General features: G+C 41.7%; 1 protein-coding gene and 1 long non-coding RNA gene across 2 annotated transcripts in view; one reads left to right on the forward strand and one right to left on the reverse strand.

The window, feature by feature from the left end:
• The window catches only part of LOC132395348 (5'-AMP-activated protein kinase subunit gamma-2), a 526,748-nt gene that overhangs the window by 487,321 nt on the left and 18,367 nt on the right, over window positions 1-21,060 (reverse strand). The window lies entirely within an intron of this gene.
• On the forward strand, window positions 9,289-20,101 carry LOC132395351 (uncharacterized). Its single transcript, XR_009512580.1, has 3 exons — window positions 9,289-12,123; window positions 12,655-12,820; window positions 15,035-20,101. It is a non-coding gene; the product is annotated as an uncharacterized LOC132395351 (long non-coding RNA).

Genomic DNA, 21,060 nt, shown 5'->3' on the forward strand with positions numbered 1-21,060 from the left:
TTGAATTTTTGGCACATAGCTTCCACAGTAAAGTCTGGTGCAAAGTACTTATTAAGTTCGCCCACCATTTCTTTGTCTCCCATTACTACCTTACAGCGTAATTTTCCAACAGTCCAATATACACTCCTGCTTCTCTTTTACTCCTTATATATCTGAAAAAAAACTTTTAGTATCCTCTTTCATATTATTTCATCCTTTTTCTCCTTAAATTTTTTTTAGTTGCTTTGTGTTGGCTTTGAAAAGCTTTGCAATCCTCTAACGTTCCACTAATTTTTGCTCTATTTTGCTGTTATGCTGTCATTGACTTCCCTTGTCACCTGCAGTTGCCTCATCCTTCCCTTCAGAATACTTCTTCATCTTTGGGATATACCTCTCCTGTCCAATGCCTTCCAAATTGCCCCCAGATACTCCAGCTATTGCTTCTCTGTCATCATCTCTGTTAGTATCCCCTTCCAATGAGCTTTGACCAGCTCCTCTCTCCTGCCCCTGGAATTCCATTCACTCCACAATAATGCTGGTACATCTGACTTTATCTCTCCCTATCAAACTGCAAAGTGAATTCTATCATAGTATGATCACTGCCTTCCAACAATTCTTTCACCTTAAGCTTTTTAATCAAACTGGTTCAGTACACATCATCATCATTATATGCTGTGTAGTATGACATAGGCGCTCATGGAAATTTTTTTCTATAGAAATAGTTTGCCATTGTCTTCTTCTGAGCAGTGTATTTAAAGACAAATGAGCCAAGCCATTATCAATACTCTTTGGAGATTGTCTGCCTGGCATCAGTGTTCTTTCAGGTTCCTTGCTTTGCGACTGCCTGTAAGCAAACAAATCTCAAGGTTGTATAATTTATACATTCTTAGATAGTAAATGCACTTTGAAACTTTGAAATACATAACCAGGACTTGTGATATTCACCAGCTGCTCATATGACCATCCACTACCTGCTCCCATGGCTTCTCGTGATCCTTCCCCAAGGGTGACCTGCAGGCTAGCAGAGGGAAGGAACGCCTTACTCCTCCTTTGGTACAGTCATATCTTCATCCTGCCACCCATCATTACATAACACCTAATCCAGAATTACCTTTCCACCTTGTGGGCTCAACCCACAAGGTTTCTTAACTCCACTCTCAAGGATTCTACATCTTCCAATCCTGTGTCATCTGTGTCTAAGGATTTGTTTTCATTTCTTTACCAACAAAGCCACCCCACCCCCTCTGCCTATCTGCTTGTCCTTTCAATACAAGGTCCCAGCTATAATCTTCTTTCAGCCGTATCTCAGTGATGCCCACAACATCATATTGCCGATCTCTAATTGCACTACAAGATCATCTACCTTATTCCAGGTACTGTGATAATTCCAGTAATGCACTCCAGGAATCCAAGTAATGCACTGTGTGCATTCAAATATAACATGTTCAGTCCTGTATTCAGAATTTAGAAGGATGCGGGGGGAGATCTTATTGAAACCTATCGAATATTGAAAGGATTTGATAGGATGGATGTGATGAGGATGTTTCCTATGGTGGGGGTATCCAGAACTAGAAGGAATAGCCTCAAAATTGAGAGGCGGCCTTTTAGAACAGAGATACGGATTTTATTTTTTAACTAGAAAGAAGTAAATCTGGAATGCTCTGCCACAGACTGCACTTAAGGCAGAAGTTAATCGTTTACTGATCAGTTAAGGCATCAAAGGATATGGCGAGAAGACAGGTGCATGGGGTGAATGGGATCCAGGATCAGCCATGATGGAATGGCAGAGCAGACTTGATGGCCTGAATAGCCTAATTCTGCTCCTATGTCACTCATCATCACTTCACCTCATCATCTCATCGACTGATGCATTCTGAAGGGCAAAAGGGGTTTTTAACTACATCAGATATTTCCATACCCCCCCCCACAATCTCCTAATCCCAGCAATCAGGAATGTTATTAGAAGGGCCATAAGAAGAACAAGAAGATAGATTGGGAGACCAGGAGTTCATCTTTTAGCATATGAGAAGTCCATTAAAGTGTCTGATAACCATGGGATGGAAGCTGTCCTTGAATGGCCTCCTGCTGCGCTATTATAATGTGCAAGATCATTTCCTCTCTAATTCTATACCCTCAGTCTGTATCCTCTAATTGTAAACTCTCTTGCCAGTATCATCACATCAGAGTGTATCAGTATCTCATTAGAACTTACCAAAAACTGAAAGGCCTAGATAGAGTGGATGTGGAGAGGGTGTTTCCTACAGTGGGGGAGTACCAGAGGCCACAGCCTCAGAATAGAGGGATGTCCATTTAGAACTGAAATGAGGAGGAATTTCTTTAGTGGTGATTCTGTGGAATTCATTGCCATAGGTGGCTGTGGAGGCCAAGTCATTAGGTATATTTAAAACAGAAGTTGATAGGTTTTTGATTAGTAAGGGTGTCAAAGGTTATGGGGAGAAGGCATGAGGTAGGGATAATAAATCAGCTATAATGGAATGGCAGAGCAGACACAATAGGCCAAATGGCCTAATTCTGTTCCCATACCCTCTGGTTTTATATTATATCAGAGAATTATAAGGCATGACATAGCCTTTACTTAGAGGTTTGCACAGACTTGGCATGTCATGTAGAACTTTGACAATATTCTATATATGCACAGTGGAGAGTATCCTGACTGATTGCATCATGACCTGGTATGGAAACACCAACGCCCAGGAACAGAAAAACCTACAAAAAGTGGGGAATATAACCCAGTCCATCACAGGCCAAGCCCTCCACATCATCTCTACGAGGACTGCTACCACAAGAAAGTATTATCAAGGGAATCACCATCCAAGCCATGCTCTTGTCTGGTTTCTGTCATTGAGAAGCAGGTACAGGAGCCTTAGGTTCCACACTACCAAGTTCACAAGTAGTTATTACCCCTCTACCTTTTGCAATCTTTTTATTATTATTATTAATATCAACATGATAAGATTAATACATAGATAGTGGGATTACAAACTTACAAATTTAAACTGAACATGAAAGGATACACAAGCAATAGTTACAATATAGTTAAGTCTTCCCAAATCATGAATGATACAAATATCATATAAACAAAGCAAAACTAGGTATATCATATTATATGTAAAAAAACAGAAAAAAGAAAAAGAAAAAAAAAATAACCCTAAGAAAACTAATCTAATAACCTTATAACTAATAAAGAGAAAAAAAAGGAAGAAAAAAGAAAAAAAAATAATGAATAGTGGGCTGTTTATAATATCTATTAAAAAAAAATACAAACTCATCAGTGTGGCCAACTCCGATCCTCTCAACATATGTATAATCAAAACCGGAAAAACAAATAGGTTTGGAACAGTGTCAAATTACGTCATATGAAAATATTGAATAAATGGTCTCCATGTCTTTTCAAATTTAATAGAAGGGTCAAATACAACACTATTACCCCTCTACCATCAGGCTCCTGAACTTCAGGAACCAGTGTGGATAATCTAACTCACTTCTACTCTGAACTGCTTCCGCAAGCAATGAGCGCAATGGCAGGTTGCACTGTATCACCTTGGCCTAGATAATGGCCATGGAGGTCATCATCAGGGCCTCAAGATGGGTGGCAGGCAGTGAAAGAGTAAGTGCTGGACTTCAACTACTTGGAAAGCTGCAGGAAAACATCAAGCGAACCAAAATGAAAATCAAACCCAGCAAGTCATGAAGCATCTCCATTGTCAAGGGAATACTGAAAGACATAAAGTTCTTCATCGGTGATGACCCAATTCCAACAGTGTCTGAACAGCCTATCAAAAGCCTGGGTAGATGGTACAACGCCAGCCTCATGGACAAAGAGCAGCAACTAAAGTAGCACATCGCCAACGGTCTGGATAATATCGACAAGACCATGCTGCCTGGAAAACTGAAGCTCCATTGCTTATAGTTTGGATTCCTACCCCAGGTAATGTGGCCACTCACTGTCTATGAGATCCCACTAACAACTGTAAAGAAACACAAGTGAACCATCATGTCATTCAAAAATAAGTGGCTCGGTGTCCCAAGGTGTATCAGTAACATCAATCTCAATGGTAAAGGAGTCCTTCAACTACCTTTCACTGGCCTTACAGGGGAATTCAAGTGTTCTAAAATGTGTCTACAGATGACACTCAAAGACTCTTGTGACAAGACCATCAGTATGCTATGGACCTTATAAACTAAGCGAAAATGGACCCCAGCTGATGCAGTGCAACAAGCAACGGCAGCCCTTAGGCACAGGGACATTATGGGGCAAGTGCAAAAGGGCAGGGGCAGCTTTGGTCTGGCAGTAAGTGGACCCACCTGGCACAAGGCCACAATTCCAGAGCGAAGGAAGATGGTCGTCGAGGAAGTGCGGCGATAAGAAGAGTGAGACAGAAGTGCAAAGGCTATCTCCCTTGCTAAGCAGGGGCAATGGAAGCAGTGGGAAAGCACTGAGAGGAGGAAAATCAGCTGGAAGGAGATATGAGAGATGGAAGCACACAGACCTAGCTCTCTTATCTGAGCTGCATATGATGTACTTCCCTCACAAAATAATACCTCCACCAGTGGTCAGTGAGGACCAAACATGCCCTGTGCCCGATTGCAGCATATCCTGACCAGCTGCAAAACCAGCCTCACACAAGGCAGATACACTTGGCATCACAAACGGGTCTTGGAGAGTCTGGTACCGGCAATTAAGACAAGAGGATAGCAACAAACTCCTTGCCCCCTAGAACGAGTAATGTTCTGACACCAGTAGCATTCATCCAGGAGAGAGGGAAAAGACCAACTAATAGACAATAGACAATAGGTGCAGAAGTAGACCATTCGGCCCTTTGAGCCTGCACCACCATTTTGAGATCATGGCAGATCAATTACTATCAATACCCAGTTCCTGCCTTGTCCCCATATCCCTTGATTCCCCTATCCATAAGATACCTATCAAGCTCCTTCTTGAAAGCATCCAGAGAACTGGCTTCCACTACCTTCCGAGGCAGTGCATTCCAGACTCCCACAACTCTCTGGGAGAAGAAGATTTTCCTTAACTCTGTCCTAAATGACCTACCCCTTATTCTCAAACCATGCCCTCTGGTACTGGACTCTCCCAGCATCTGGAACATATTTCCTGCCTCTATCTTGTCCAATCCCTTAATAATCTTATATGTTTCAATCAGATCCCCTCTCAATCTCCTTAATTCAAGCATGTACAAGCCCAGCTCCTCCTTATCCAGAAACAGGACAGATGAACATGGCCTGTGACTGGTAAATGCTGGTGGATGTCAATTGCTACCACCAACCTTATGCCAGACTGGGTTCTCTGGTCCAATTCATTACAGATTGTCTACATTGTGGAACTGCATCTGGAACATATTTCCTGCCTCTATCTTGTCCAATCCCTTAATAATCTTATATGTTTCAATCAGATCCCCTCTCAATCTCCTTAATTCAAGCATGTACAAGCCCAGCTCCTCCTTATCCAGAAACAGGACAGATGAACATGGCCTGTGACTGGTAAATGCTGGTGGATGTCAATTGCTACCACCAACCTTATGCCAGACTGGGTTCTCTGGTCCAATTCATTACAGATTGTCTACATTGTGGAACTCACAGTCCCGTGGGAGGATTTAGTGGTTGAAGCATATGAGTGCAAGAAGCTACGCTATGCAGATCTAGCAGCTTTAGCTCAGTGATGGGGCTGGGAAACCAAAGTTTGTCCTGCAGAAGTAGATTGTAGGGGATTTATAGCCACATTCACAATCAAACTGCTGAAGGAGCTAGGGATCCATGGTCAGACTCTACGGCAAACCATCACAGACACATCAGAGGCAGCAGAAAGAAGTAGCCATTGGCTCTGAATCAAGCGAAAGACATTTCCTGGGCTTCAAGATAGTATCAAGAGAGTGGGAAGACACAACGGGAGTGTCTCTCGGACACCAGAAGTCATTGTTGAGTTCTCTGGAGATGTAGTGGGCTAATCAATGAAACATTGAGGAAGGAGGGTGCCCACTTAAAAACTCCATGTCAACCCTGGTCACTCCCAACATCAAGGCAATCTCGAGCAAGTGTTCACAACCCATTGGCATAAGGGATATTAGCATCTTAAACTGTTTTTTTTAATTTCAAAGACTCTACAACTCATGTTGTCAGTCTTATTTATTTATTTTGCCTTCTTTTGCACATTGGCTGTCAGTCTTTGAGTGTACTTTTCATTGATTCTAATATATATTTTTTGTTCTGCCGTGAATGCTTGAAGAAAATAAATCTCCAGGTAGCATGTGGTGACATATACAAACTTTGATTATGAATTTACTGTTAACTTAATGCTGTATGTTTGAATGCCTCTCCTTGACCTCTTCTACAAACAGCCTCATTGATTTTCTCCAAACTAAAGCCTCTCACACTTTATCTGCCCCTTGGCTTGAAACACTGCAACAACAAGTGTAAGTTTCTATGCAAGAGTAATATACAGAGACATTTTAAATTAATATGCAGTAGAAATTAAGACCACAATTGTCTGGCCTCTTAAGAAATTAACATACTATTTATCCAGATTATTTTTGCTTTACTCTATTTACTATTAAATCATAGAACAGTTTGTGTCTTTTCCTGATTGATTAAGTCAACATCTACTAAACTGGTATTCAAATGAACCCTTAAATTTTCAGTTTTGAACAACAAATTTCACAACATATGCCAGTGATAATAAACCTGATTCTGATTAAATCAGTGCCTTATTCTGACTTGCATGAGAATGTATATCAGCTGATAAAAGGTCATTAAGAAAGTTAAAAAAAACAATTGTAGATACTGAAGCAAAACGCTAAAGGAACTCAGGAGGCCAAGTGGCATCTATGGAAAAGACTAAGCAGTTGAAGTTTTGGGCTGAATCCTTCATCATGAGTCCTGATGAAGGGTCTTACCCAAATGTTGACTGTTTACTCTTTTCCGTAGATGCTGCCTGGCCTGCTGCGTTCCACCATCATTTTCTGTGACAAATAAGAGAAAACCTGTAGATGCTGGAAATCTAAGCAACTCACACAAAATGCTGGAAGAACTCAGAGGGCCAGGCAGCATCTGTGGAAAAGAGTACAGTTGACTGTACCCTGGGACCCTTCAGCAGGATGGAGAAAGAAAGATGAGGAGTAGAGTTAAAAGGTGGGGAGATGGGAGGGAGTAACACAAGGTGATAGGTGACACCAGGAGGGGAAGGGGTGAAGTAAAGAGTTGGGAACTTGATTGGTGAAAGAGATACAGGGCTAGAAAAAGAGGTTAATAGCAGAGGATAGAAGGCCATGGAAGAAAGAAAAGGGAGGAGAAGCACCAGATGGAGGCAATGGGCAGGCAAGGAGTAAGGTGAGAGAGGGAGAGGGGATGGGGAATGGTGAAGAGGGCCATTACTTAAAGTTTAAGAAATTGATGTTCGTGCCATCTGATTGGAGGCTACCCAGACGGAATATAAGGTATTGTTCCTCCAACATGAATGTGGTCTCTTCACTACAGTGGAGGAGGCCATGGACAGACATATCAGAATGGAAATGGGAAGTGGAATTAAAATGGGTGGCCACTGAGAGATCCCACTTTTTCTGGCAGACAGAGCATAGGTAATCTGTGAAGCAGTCTCCCAATCTACATCGGGTCTCACTGACATATAGCAGGCCACACCAGGAGCACCAGACACAGTAAATGACCCCAAGAGACTCACAGGTGAAGTGTTGCCACACCTGGAAGAAATGTTTGGGGCCCTAAATGGTAGTGGGGGAGGAGGTGTATGGGCAGGTGGAACACTTGTTCCACTTACAAGGAAAGAGTCAGGAGGGATATCAGCGGACAAATTGACAAGCGAGTCATGTAGGGAGCGATCCCTGTGGAAAGCAGAAAATAGGGGGAGGAGAAAAGATGTGCTTGGTGGTGAGATCCCGTTGGGAGATGGCGGAAATTGTGGAGAATTATGTGCTGGTGGGGTGGTTGGTGAGGATAAGAGGACCCCAATCCCTTTTATGGTGGCGGGAGAATGGGGTGAGAGCAGATGTGCGTGAAATGGAAGAGATGTGGTTGAAAGCAGCATTAATGGTGGAGGAAGGGAAGCCCCTTTCTTTGAAGAAGGAGGACATCTCCTTTGTTCTGAAATGAAAAGACTCATCCTGAGAGCAGCACCAGAGCCAGAGGAATTGAGAGAAGGGGATATTGTTTTTACAAGTAACAGGGTGGGAGGAGGTATAGTCCAAGTAGCTATGAGAGTCCATGGGTTCATCTACTGTACATTACAGTAGAGGACTCTTTTCAGGTTCATTTGCTAAGCACAGTGCAGAATGCCCCAAGCTTAAATGCTCTGTCTTAGCAATTAATTTCTTCCCAATTTGCAACTGTACTACCAGCAATGCAATAACAAACCACTTGGAGTATCGTGAACAGTTTATGAAGTTCATAATTACTCAACATTCTCACATGGAAACTTTCACTTGTGTGTTGCAGTGTTTCGAGCCAAAGGGTAGATAAGAGACTTTAGTTTAAAGAGAAATCAATAAGCTTATTTGTACAAGAGATCAGGGAGAGACGTTCAGACATATAATGATCAAAGTTCAAGATAAATTTATTATTGTCACGATATACTACCCTGAAATTCACTTTCTTACATGTATTCACAGTAGAACAAAGATACACAATAGAATCAATGAAAAATTACATATAAACAGTCCTGACAAAGGGTCTCGGCCCAAAACGTCGACAGCGCTTCTCCCTATAGATGCTGCCTGGCCTGCTGTGTTCCACCAGCATTTTGTGTGTGTTGTTATATAAACAGTTACCTGTTTTATGGAAGACCACATTAAGCTGGAACAAGTGCAGTAAAGATTTATGAGGATGCTATGAGGACCTGAGAGCTTGATTTATACAGAGTTTGGACAGGCGAAGGTTTTATTCCTTGAAATGTAAGAGGTTAAAGGGTGACTTTACAGATGTGTATAAAATCATAAAAATTTGAAGGTCACAGGATATAGCAATATTTCAATTTGTGAATTAATCAAGTGTATATTCATGACTCAAAATTTTTAATGCCGTTTCCAGTACACAAGTATAAAGGAGAACAAAAAAATGTGGAACACAGCAGGCCAGGCAACATCTATAAGGAGAAGCACTGTCGATGTTTCGGACCGAGACCCTCTGTCATATCTAGATAGAATGTATGTCCATAAAGTGAGGCTAGGCACAGGATTGTCTGTACATAAAGTGACTCTGACAGGAAATGATAAAGCAGTGGTGGTTGGGGGTGTGGAGAGGTGGGTTTGTGGGTGGAGTTGTTGATAATCTTGCTGTTTATGAGTCTGGTGGTCCTGGCATGGATGCTGTGCAGCCTCCTCCTGATGGGAGAGGGACAAACAGTTTGAGTTAATCAGCTGTGAATGACGGAGACTGAGTCAATTACCAGACAGGTCTAGAGTATAAAGACGATGAAATAGTATAATACTTCCAATCATTGTTTTCCAAATCAGTACCCTGGTCCACAGTTTGGTGAATGGGAATTAAGAGAGTAGCTGAACACATAGCTCACTAGCAATACTAGATCATCACCACAATATCCCATGTGACTTATTAAGAAGCTATCTTGTCCAGATTAGCATTATCATTGTGACGTTTAAAGCAGATTTATCACTTCCTGGAACAAGGGGAGGAAACAGAAGACTAGTCTCTTACATTGTGATTTATTTTAGGTACCTAGTTTTAGGTACCTAATAAAGTAGTCACTAGTGTATACGTATTTGTGGCCCTCCATTACTGTAGCCTATCCACTTCAAGGTTTGACATGCTGTAAGTTCAGAGATGCTCTTCCACACAGTACTATTTTAATATGTGGTTATCTGAGTTACTATCACCTTCCTGTCAGCTAAACCCCTGGTCAGCCGTTCTCCTCTGACCTCTTATTAACACAGCATTTTACCCGCAGAAATAACGCTCATTGGATTTTTGTTTTCCGCACCATTCTCTGTAAACTCTAGAGACTGTTGTGCATGAAAATCCCAGGAATTCAGCAGTTTCTGAGATACTCAAACCACCCTGCCTGGCGCCAACCATCATTTCACAGTCATAGTCACTAAATCACACTTCTTCCCCATTTTGACATTTGGCTTGAATAACAGGTGAACCTCTTAACCATGTCTGCATGCTTTTATGTACTGAGTTGCTGCCACATGATTGGCTGATTAGATATTTGAATTAACAAGCAGTTGTATAGGTGTACCTAATAAAGCGGCCACTGTTTGTATATCCCGTCCCTCCATCCTATAAATGAAATCCCTGTAAATCTCCCGCTAATAAACAGAGGCAATGGCTTCGGTACATGAGTTGTAGGAAATATATCCTGTTCTTTCATTCTATATATGAAATCTCTGTAAATCTCCCTCTAATAGAAAGTGGCAACCCCTTCACGAGATGAATTCCAAGGATTTTATACAGTTATCTCAGAATGGCAATAAATTTTGAACTTGCAATGTCTATCTCCAGTTATTGTTTTATGGAAATTAAACAACTGTAGTATTATTCAAAGCAGGATTAAACAGGGATTAGTTTAGTTTAGCCAGCATAGTTCTTTGAGACTGAAAGTATTCTATTAGAATTAATAATTGGCATGGCTATAAGAATTTAAGCCACTCGGCTCTCCACAGACATACACAGAGAAACTAATTATTCTCCAAAGACAAGGCAAGAAGATAAAAGATGATTGATTTCTCCTGAAGTGGGATATCCCCCTCTAGTGGCCCAACACACCATTACAACTGGAAAAAGTGCTCTGTTTTTTCTGATGCTGTGCATTGGAACCTACATTGCAGATGGGGATGCAACCGGTCACCATGCTCTCCACAGTACAGCTACAGAAATTTGCTAGAGTCTTTGGTGACATACCGAATCCCCTTAAACTCCTAATGAAATATAGCGGCTAGCATGTCTTCTTTGTGACTGCATTGATATGTTGGGCCAGGATGGCTCGCTATGATGCTGACACCCAGGAACTTGAAGTTGGTCACCCATTCCACTGCTAACCCCTCAATGAGGTCTGGTGTGTGTTCTCCCGACTTCCCCTTCCTGAAGTCCACAATCAATTCCTTGGTCTTACTGACATCCAGTGAAAATTTTCAACACCACTGAACCAGCCAATCTATCTCACACCTGGACATCTCCTTGTCACTATCTGATTCTGCCAACAAGAGTTGTGTCCCTCACAAATTTATAGATGGTGTATAGTTCTGATTCACAAAGCAAATCAAAGAACGTAGATCATTTCAGTATTGCACAGGAACAGGTCTTTCAGCCCATGATGTTGTGCCAAACTAATTAAGAAACTAATTCAGTGCCCAATTAAACTAATCCCTTCTGCCTGCACATGACCCACTCATTTCCATGTCCTGCACATTAACATTGCTATACAAGAGCCTCTTAAATTCTTCCTTCATATTTACATCCACCACCATCCTGGTAGTACATCCTGGTACCATCACTCTATGTAAAAAAAATCTGTCTCATTCATCTCCTTTGTACTTTCCCCAATTCATCTTAAATGAATGCTCTCTAGTATTAGATTTGGATGCTTTGTCCCAGTTAACATTACAATGAAAGGGTCTATTGATCAATCACAGTTTCTTGATCATTGATTACAAGTTCAACACTGTATAAATACCACATTTCTGGACATGGTTTTTCCTTAGTATAAGAAAAGGGCAGTCATCCCAATGCAATAGGTCTTTAGATAATAAATCCAATTTATTCCTGTCGACATGCTCAGAGATGGAGTTGGAACTCCTGAAAGACATTCCAATTAATGCTTTTGTTCAGAAGCAAATTGAAGTCTGTGCATGGGGTCAAACCCATTCCAGTCCAGCACTGGAATCAACTTGAACTGTTGACTCCAGAGGAATTCAGTTGCTTTGGGTGGTGGAACAGACTAAGCAACATTGCTTTCCATTTTAAAGCATCATAGCCCAAACCGAAAGACCATTTCTCTTCTCATTGCTGCCATCAGAGAGGAGGTACAGGAGCCTGAAGACACACACTCAGTGTTTTAGGAACAGCTTCTTCCCCACCGCCATCAGATTTCTGAACAGCCCATGAACACTACGTCATTATTTTTCTCTCCTTTTGTGCCCTTAGGTATTTTTTTACATTTCTCATTGTAACTTATAGTACTGTTTTTATGGATTTCATTGTACTGCTGTTGCAAAACAACAAACTTCATGGCATACATCAGTGATAGTAAACCTGATTTTGATTCTGATGATAAGGAATAATTTGGGGCATCACAGTGGTTTAGTGGATTGTACACCACTATTACAGCTTGGGCCATCAGAGTTCAGAGTTTAATTCCACTACTATCTGTAAGGAGTTTGTGCATTCTCTTCATATCCATGTGGGTTTCCTTTGGGTGCTCCAGTTTCCTCCCACAGTGTAAAGGCTTGTTAGCAGCATTAGCATGGTAAATTGGTCATTGTAAATTGTCCGGTAATTAGGCTAGGGTAAAAAGGTGGGTAGTTGGATGGCGCAGTTCGTTGGACCAGAGTAGCCTGTTCCACACTGTACCTCTGAATTTCTGATTGACTTTATTTCAAGTACACTTCCAAATTTTAAGTCCTCTCCATGTATAAAAATGTTTTCCCTCACATCCCCCTTGTGCCTTTTACCCAGAATTTTAAATCTGCACCTCCAGTCCTTTGATGATATACTCAAGATTCAAAATTGTTTATTGTCATTCGTCAGTACACAAGTGTAAAGGAGAACAAAATTATTGTTACTCTGGATCCAATGCAGCATCAACAAAAAAAAACAAGCATAAGGAACACAATGAAAAACAGTAAGTATAAATTCATAAGATTAGCTTATGTGCATAGAGTGATACTAGGTACAGGAGTAACTGTGCATAAGGTTACAGACAGAAAATGATGAAGTAGTGGTGGGAGGGAGTGTGGAAGGGTGGGTGGGGGTGTTGATCAGCCTAACGGCTTAGGGGAAGCAACACACACAAAATGCTGGTGGAACACAGCAGGCCAGGCAGCATCTATAGGGAGAAGCGCTGTCGACGTTTCAGGCTGAGACCTGATGAAGGGTCTCGGCCCAAAACATCAATAGTGCTTCTCCCTATAGATGCTGCCTGGCCTGCTGCATTCCACCAGCATTTTGTGTGTGTTGCTTGAATTTCCAGCACCTGCAGATTTCCTCGTGTTTGTCTTAGGGGAAGGAACTGTTTTTGAGTCTGCTGCTTCTGGAGTGGATGCTGCATAGCCTCTTCTGTGATAGGAGTGGGATGAGCTCCTCAGGGAGCTTAACGTAAAGGAAATTTTAGGAGATAGTGATGATACCTTGTAAAGTTACTTTGAAATTTGAGCGGGAGAAGATAAAGTCACATGTATCAGTATACAGAGGAGTAAAGGGAATTACAGAGGCATCAGAAAGTTGCTGGCCAAAGTTAATTCGAAGGGAACACTAACAGAACAGCAATGGCTAGAGTTTCTGGGGGGAATTCAGAAGGTGCAGGATAGATATATCCCAAAGATGAAAACATTCTGAAAGGGAAGATGAGGCCACCATGGCTGACAAGAGAGGTCAGACAGAATAAAAGAAAAAGAGAAGGCATATAATATCGCACAAACTAGTGGGAAGTTAGAAGATTAGGATGCTTTTAAGAATAAAAGGAAGGCAACAAAAAAGTCATAAGGAGGATACCAAAAGATTTTTCAAATATGTAAAGAATAAAAAAAGAAGTGAGAGTGGATATCAAATCACTGGAAAATGATGCTGGAGAGGTAGTAACTGTGGACAAAGTAATGGAAGATGAACTTAACAAGTATTGAAACACTGTGGAAGACACTAGCAGTATGTCAGAAATTCAAGAGTGTTGTGAGAAGAAGTGAGTGTAATTGCTATTACTAAGTAGGTGCTTGAGAAACTGAAAGGTCTGAAGGTAAATAAGTCACCTGAACCAGATGGACTACATCCAAGGTTCTGAAAAAGGTAGCTGAAGAGATTAATAAAGCATTAGTATTGATGTTTAAGGGTGGATCTCACTGAAATCTATTAAACACTGAAAGGTCTGGATAGAGTGGATGTGGGAAGTATGTTTCCTATACTGAGGGAGTCTTGGACCAGAGGGTACAGCCTCAGAACAGAGAGACATCCTTTTAGAACAGAGATAAGGAGGAATTTTTTTTTAGCAAGAGGATAGTGAATCTGGCAAATTCATTGCCACAGATGTTACTAGAGGCCAAGTCATTGAGTATACTTAAAGCAGAGGTTGATAGGTTCTTGATTAGATAGGGCATCAAAGGTTATGAGGAAAAGGGAAGAGAATGGGATTCAGAAGGATAATAAATCAGCCATGATGGAATGGCAAAGCAGGCTGAAGCATAAACAAGAGAAAATCTTCAAGTGCTGGAAATCCAAGCAACACACACAAAATGCTGGAGGAATTCAGCAGGTCAGGCAGCATCCACGGAATAAAGTTTTGGGACCAAATGACCTAATTCTGCTCCTATATATTATGGTCTAAACAGAGCATGAGCAGGGTGGATGGGATCCTTCATGGTATTGCTGGCCTTTTTCCCAGTACCTTTCTGTATATAATGTTTTTGATTGCGACTAACCTGCTGTCAGTGAAGCTTTGAAGCTTTTTCTCTTTGCCCTGTTTTAACCAGGATCCTGCCATGTCTCTGAAATTACCTCTCAGTCTCCAACAGACTGATGGCCTACTTCGGTACTACCCAATTTTTCATCATTCAGCTGTGTTTGGGCTAAGATGCATTTTCTTTCCCCTTTACCCCAGAAAGCCAAATTTTTGTTCCCTCCCAACTGGTTCATTAAAGAAAACAGAATAATTTATGAATCCATAGCAACCCCATGATTTATTTGCATAATAACCATCAATCAGGTCCTGCATGTGTGTAAAAAACTGATTTTTAAAACGTTAGCTTCACTAGAAGTGGATTATCTAACTGCTCATTACTACTTTATGTAACAGCTACCATAGCAACCCACCACTATTCATTTTTTCCCATTACTCTTTACTTCAAAGCACTTTGCAGATTCAGAAATATTCCAATAGGATCTGGTGTGTCACCAAAGACTCCAGCGAATCTCTACAGATGTGCCATACAGAGCATTCTAACTGGTTGCATCACCGTTGCACAGGGTTGGAAAAAGCTGCAGTAAATTGCAACAACACACACAAAATACTGGTGGAACACAACAGGCCAGGCAGCATCTATAAAGAGAAGCACTGTCGACGTGTCGGGCCGAGACCCTTCGTGAGGACTCATTAAGTTGCATTAAATCAAAGTCAATAAATTGCAAACTCAGCCAGCTCCATCATGAGCACTGGCCTCCCCAATAACATCAAGGAGATCTTCAAAACATGATGCCTCAAAAAGGCAGCAAGAAATATTAAAAAACCCCATCACCCAAGACATGCCCTCTTCTCATTGCTAATGTACAGGAGCCTGAAGACACACACTCAATGTTTTAGGAATAGTTTCTTCCCCTCCATTGTCAGATTTCCGAATGGACAATGAACCAACCCATGAGCACTTCACTATTTTTGCTATTTCCACTATTTATTTAATTAAATGTATTTCTTATCCTCATTTATAGTTTGTTTTTTATATATTGTGCTGCACTGCTGCAACAAAAAAACTGTGGACTGAAGGAGACAGGGAGAGGGGAATCATGGTTGGGAAAAGGGGAAGGGAGAGGGAAGGGAAAGGGAGTGGGAAGCACCAGAGACATTCTGTAATGATCAATAAACCAGTTGTTTGTAATCGAGTAACCTTGCCTGGTATCTCAGAGCTGGGCACATTGCACTTGCACTACCCCTCACCCCCCCCCCCCCCACACACCCTAGCACTCCTTCTCTGCCATCTGTCCCACACCCCTCTCGCGACATCCCACCCTTGCCATTCCCAACATCCATTACTCCCACCAGATTTACAAACTCACTCTCTGCTCCATGTTGGGCACTCAGTCACCCTAGTTATATATACAGTAGCAAAGTACTGTATTAAACCTGATTCTGATCTTTAATAAACAAAAACATCAAGCATTTAAATTCTTTTATGCTACAGAATAATGATAGAGAGAATTTGGATCCATCAGCACCTGTTTCTCATGTATAAATTGCACTTAAAAATTAATTTTGCCTGAGTTAGATAAAAGTTATTGAACTATTTCTGGGCAAAATTATGTCCAGTGGGAGCAGGCATTCCCAGGTGGAATTTACCTTAGTACAGCTGGTACTTGTGATGCAGCAAATGTTGCACAACATACTTAATGAAGTAAATCAAAGCTCATAGGTGCAAACCAAGATCTTCACTAAAAATCCAATAAAAAGCTCTACTGAGATCAGTTTTGTTCTAATATCTATATGCTGCATACTCTTACAATGTTAGAAATCCGATGACTGATTGCTACATCCATTTTGCTGCCTTATTATAGAACCCACTTATGATCTTAGATCTCAAGTAATGATGAGTTGGCATACAGGAAAGAGATATAGAGCCTGGCAACATGACAACAACCTTCCCCTCACTGTCAGCAAAACAAGATCTGTTCATTGACTTCATGAGGGGTACAATGCACACAATACATCAATAGTGCTGAAGTAGAGATGGTTGAGTGGGTCACGTTCCTGGGAGTAAACATCACCAAGAGCATGCCCTGCTTCCGCAGCATAGGTACCGCGGCCAAGAAAGCGCACTAGCGCCTCGACTCCCTCAGCTCAAAACATTTTCCTTGACCTTCACCAATTTTTGTTGGCACATTACGGAAAGCATCCTATCTTAATACACAAGATGCTGGAGGATGCTGCCCGATCTGCTGAACTCCTCCAGTGTTTTGTTTATGCTGTCAACATCTCTGAGAATCTATCCATGACTCAGCATATCAATAGTTACAAAGAAGGTGTGACAGCAGGTATATTTCATTAAGAGTTTGAGGACATTTGGTTACATCAGCCAAAGACACTCGCAAATATCTACAGATGTACTGTGGAGAGTATTTTAACCAGCTGCATCAAGTCTGGTGGGCCACGGGAGCACTGGATAGGATTGAAATAAGCTGCAGAAACTTGCAAACTCAGTCAGCTGCACCTTGGGCAATAGCCTGTCCAGCATCCAGGAAATCTGCAAGGAGCAATGCCTCAAAAAGGTGGCATCCATCATTAAGGACCTGCATCACCCAGGACATGGCCTATTCTCATTGACACCATCAGGGAAGAGGTTCAAGAGCCTGAAGGCACACACTTAACAATTCAGGAACAGCTTCTTCCATTCTGCTATCAGCTTTCTGAATGGACATTGAACTCATGAACACTGCCTTACTGCTTTTTTTTCTCTTTTTGCACTATTTATTAAATTTAACTTTTAAAATATAGACATATGTACTCAGTGTAATTTACAGTTTTTACTATTAAGTAATACAATGTACTGCCGCATAACAACAGATCTCATGATATGCAGTATGCCGGTGATAGCAAACCTGATTTTGATTCCTAGAGTAGGTTAAAGGGTTGGCACAACATTATGGGCTGAAGGGCTTCTACTGTGCTATACTCTAAACACAAGATATCCTGCAGATGCCGTAAATCCAGAGTAACACACACAAAATGCTGACAGAACTCAGCAGGTCAGGCAGCATCTATGGAAAGAAATAAACAATCAACATTTCAGGCCAAGACACTTCATCAAGACCCTTCATCTGTGCTGTATTGTTCTATAGAGTCACCGAGAAGTACAACACAGAGACAGACCCTTTGGCCCACTGCCTACTCCCGCTGACCTGCATGGAGACCAAAGCCCTGCATGCCCCTACTATCCACATACCTATTCAAACTTCCCATAAGTGTTGAAATCAAGCTTGCATGCACCACTTGTACTGGCTGCTCATTCCACCCTCTGAGTGAAGAAGTTTCCCCTCCTGTCCCTCTTAAACTTCCCACCGTTCACCCTTAACCCATGACCTCTGGTTGTAGTCCTAACCAACCTACTTGCATTTCCCATAATTTTGTATACCTCTATCAAATCTCCTCTCAATCATCTATATTTTAAAGAATACAGTCTTAACCTATTCAATCTTTCCTTAGAACTCAGGTCCTCCAGACCTGGCAATATACTTGTAAATTTTCTCTACACTCTTTCAACCTTGTTTACCTCTTTCCTGTAAGTAGGTGGCCAAAACTGCACACAACACTCCAAATTAGGCCTCACCGATGTCTTATACAACTTCAATATAATGACCATCTCCTGTACTCAATAGACTGATTTATGAAGGCCAATGTGCCAAAAGCTTTCCTTACTATCCTTGATGCCACCTTCAATGAATTATGGACCTGTATTCCCAGATCCCTTTGTTCTACCACACTCCTCAGTGCCCTACGGTTCACTTTGGAAGACCTACCCTGGTTGATTCTATCAAACTGCAAAACCTCGCACTTGTCTGCATTAAATTCTATCCGCCATTTTCGGCCCATTTTTCCAGCAGGTGCATATCTCTGCAAGCGATGATAACCTTCCTCACTGACCACTACACCCCCAATCTTGGAATCATCTGTAAATTTGCTGATCCAGTTAACCATATTATCATTCAGATCACTGACATAGATGACAAACAAAAGACCCAGCACCAATCCCAGTCACTCACCACAAGTCACAGACCTCCAGTTAGAGAGGTAACCCTCTACTATCACTCTCTGGCTTCTCCCACAAAACCAATGGCAAATCCAATTAACTACCTGATCCTGAATGCCAAGCTACTGAAGCTTCTTGTCCTGCCTTCTATGTGGGACCTTGTCAAATGCCTTACTAAAGTCCACGTAGACAACATCCACTGTCTCGCCTTCATCCACTTTCCTGGTAACTTGCTCGAAAAACTCCATGAGATTGGTCGGTTGTGACCTATCACACATGAAGTCATGCTGACTATCCTTAATTAGTCCGCATCTATCCAAATACTTATATATCTGGTGCCTTAGAATACCTTCCAATAACTTTTGCACAACTGATATCAGACTCGCCAGCCTATGATTTTTTGGTTTACATTGCCTTTTTAAACAGCGGAACAACATTAGCTATCCTCCAATTTACTGGTACCTCTTCTATCACTAAGAATGATTTAAATATCTCTGCTAGGGTCCCAACTATTTCTGCACTTGCCTGCCACAGAAACCAAGGCAACACTTTGTCAGGCCCTGGGATTTATCCACCCTAATTTGTCTCAGGGTAGTTGTTACGTCCGTGGCCCCCTCCTTTTTGAGAATTGCAAGATCACTATTAAGTCAGTTCAGGAGACCCAGGAAATGAGAAAGACATGCAGAATCCACAAAGAGTTTGGAATGTGTCCTGGCCTGCGAAAGGCGGAACCATTGATAACGGCTATTGTCTCTTGGAGACTGAATTGTGTATTGAATCCTGTACGATGCATCGAAGCCCCCCAGGCAATGAACCCGGGGGGGTTGGTGGAGGGATTGCATCATCCCAAACTGATTGACATCTGAGACCCTGTGAGTCAGGATAAAAGAGGGTCTGGGGAATAGCCCCTTCAGATGCACCAGAAGAAATGCTAGAACTCCTGTAACAGCGTAACAGCGAAAGCCGGTGGGAAAGCCCACTTGTGTCCTTTTCCATTTGCCTTGGAATTGGTGGGGCCTTTACCACAGAAGCATGGCTTTAGCTAACCACAAAGGGGAAATCAGTCCCCAACAACTCTTGAAGGATTGACATCATAAAAGGAATGGGCAAGTTAAACCTCCGTCTTTCTCTCCAACCAAAAAGCTGCAGCTTGAATGAACTTGAGTGACTTTTACATTTCCATCGGACAATACATTATCCCCTAGACAACGATAGAGGTATTTCTTATTGATTATTATTATACCCTCGCTTTTAGATTTAGTATTGATGACGTATATTATCTGTATGTTTGCATTGATATTATCTTTGTGTATTTTTATCAATAAATACTGTTAAAAATAGTACCATCAGACTTCAACGGACCTCTCTATCTTTGCTGGTAAGTGACCCAGTTATGGGGTATGTAACAGTAGGAAACACTTCCACCTCTGTAATCTGTACAGGGTCCGTGAAGTTGACGCCGCTTTGCCTCACTTCTAAAGTCTGTATCCGTCTCCTGAGTAAATACAGATGCAAAGAATTCATTTAAAATATCCCCTATCTGTTTGGCTCCACACATGGATTCCCATTCTGGTCTTCCAGATGACAAATTTTGTCCCTTGCAATCCTTTTGCTCTTAACATATCTGTGGAATTCCTTAGGATTCTCCTTCACCTTGTCTGCTAGAGCAACTTCATGCCTTCTTCTTGCCTTCCTGATTTATTTTTAAAGTGTTCTTTTGCATTATTTGTACTCCATAAGCACCTCATTTGTTCCTACTATGCACTTTCTTTTTCGCTTAGCCAGTGCCTCAACATCTCTTGAAAACCAAGGTTCCCCACACATTCATATCTCTCATTCTGACAGGGACATACAAGCTTTGTACTCTCAAAATTTTATTGAAGTGCATCTTTGCCTGTCCCAATCTACATTTGCCAGATCATTTCCAATACCATCAATATTGGCCTTTCTCCAATTTAGAATCTTAACCCACGGGCCCGGATCTTTCTGCACTTTTACTTTGAAACTAATGGCATTGTGGTCACTGGATGAAAACCTTTATCACCTACCCTGTCTAATTCCCTAATAGCAGATCCAGTACCGCTCACTCTCTTGTTGGGACTTCTACATACTGATGAAGGAAACTTTACTGAACACATTTGACAAACTCTATCCCAGTGATTACCAATGGGGGGTGGTACCGCCCCCGCAAAGAGACAGTTATGTGGTCTAAGAAGGGTTAGGGAATATAGAAGTCGTCAGTGGGGCATTCAAAGTTTCTTGGGGGTAGGAGGTGGTAAGTAGCACCCTAACTTGAAGCACAAGACCTGACCGACAGTTAATAGAGCAGGTACTTCTAAAGAATGAGGCACTGGAACACAGGAAGAAACATTGTTTTGCAGGTGGTGAGCACTTGTCGTTGCAACATGTCTGAAACTCAGCA

This window comes from Hypanus sabinus, chromosome 6 (assembly GCF_030144855.1).
Source record: "Hypanus sabinus isolate sHypSab1 chromosome 6, sHypSab1.hap1, whole genome shotgun sequence".
In the NCBI taxonomy this organism is placed as follows: Eukaryota; Metazoa; Chordata; class Chondrichthyes; order Myliobatiformes; family Dasyatidae; genus Hypanus; species Hypanus sabinus.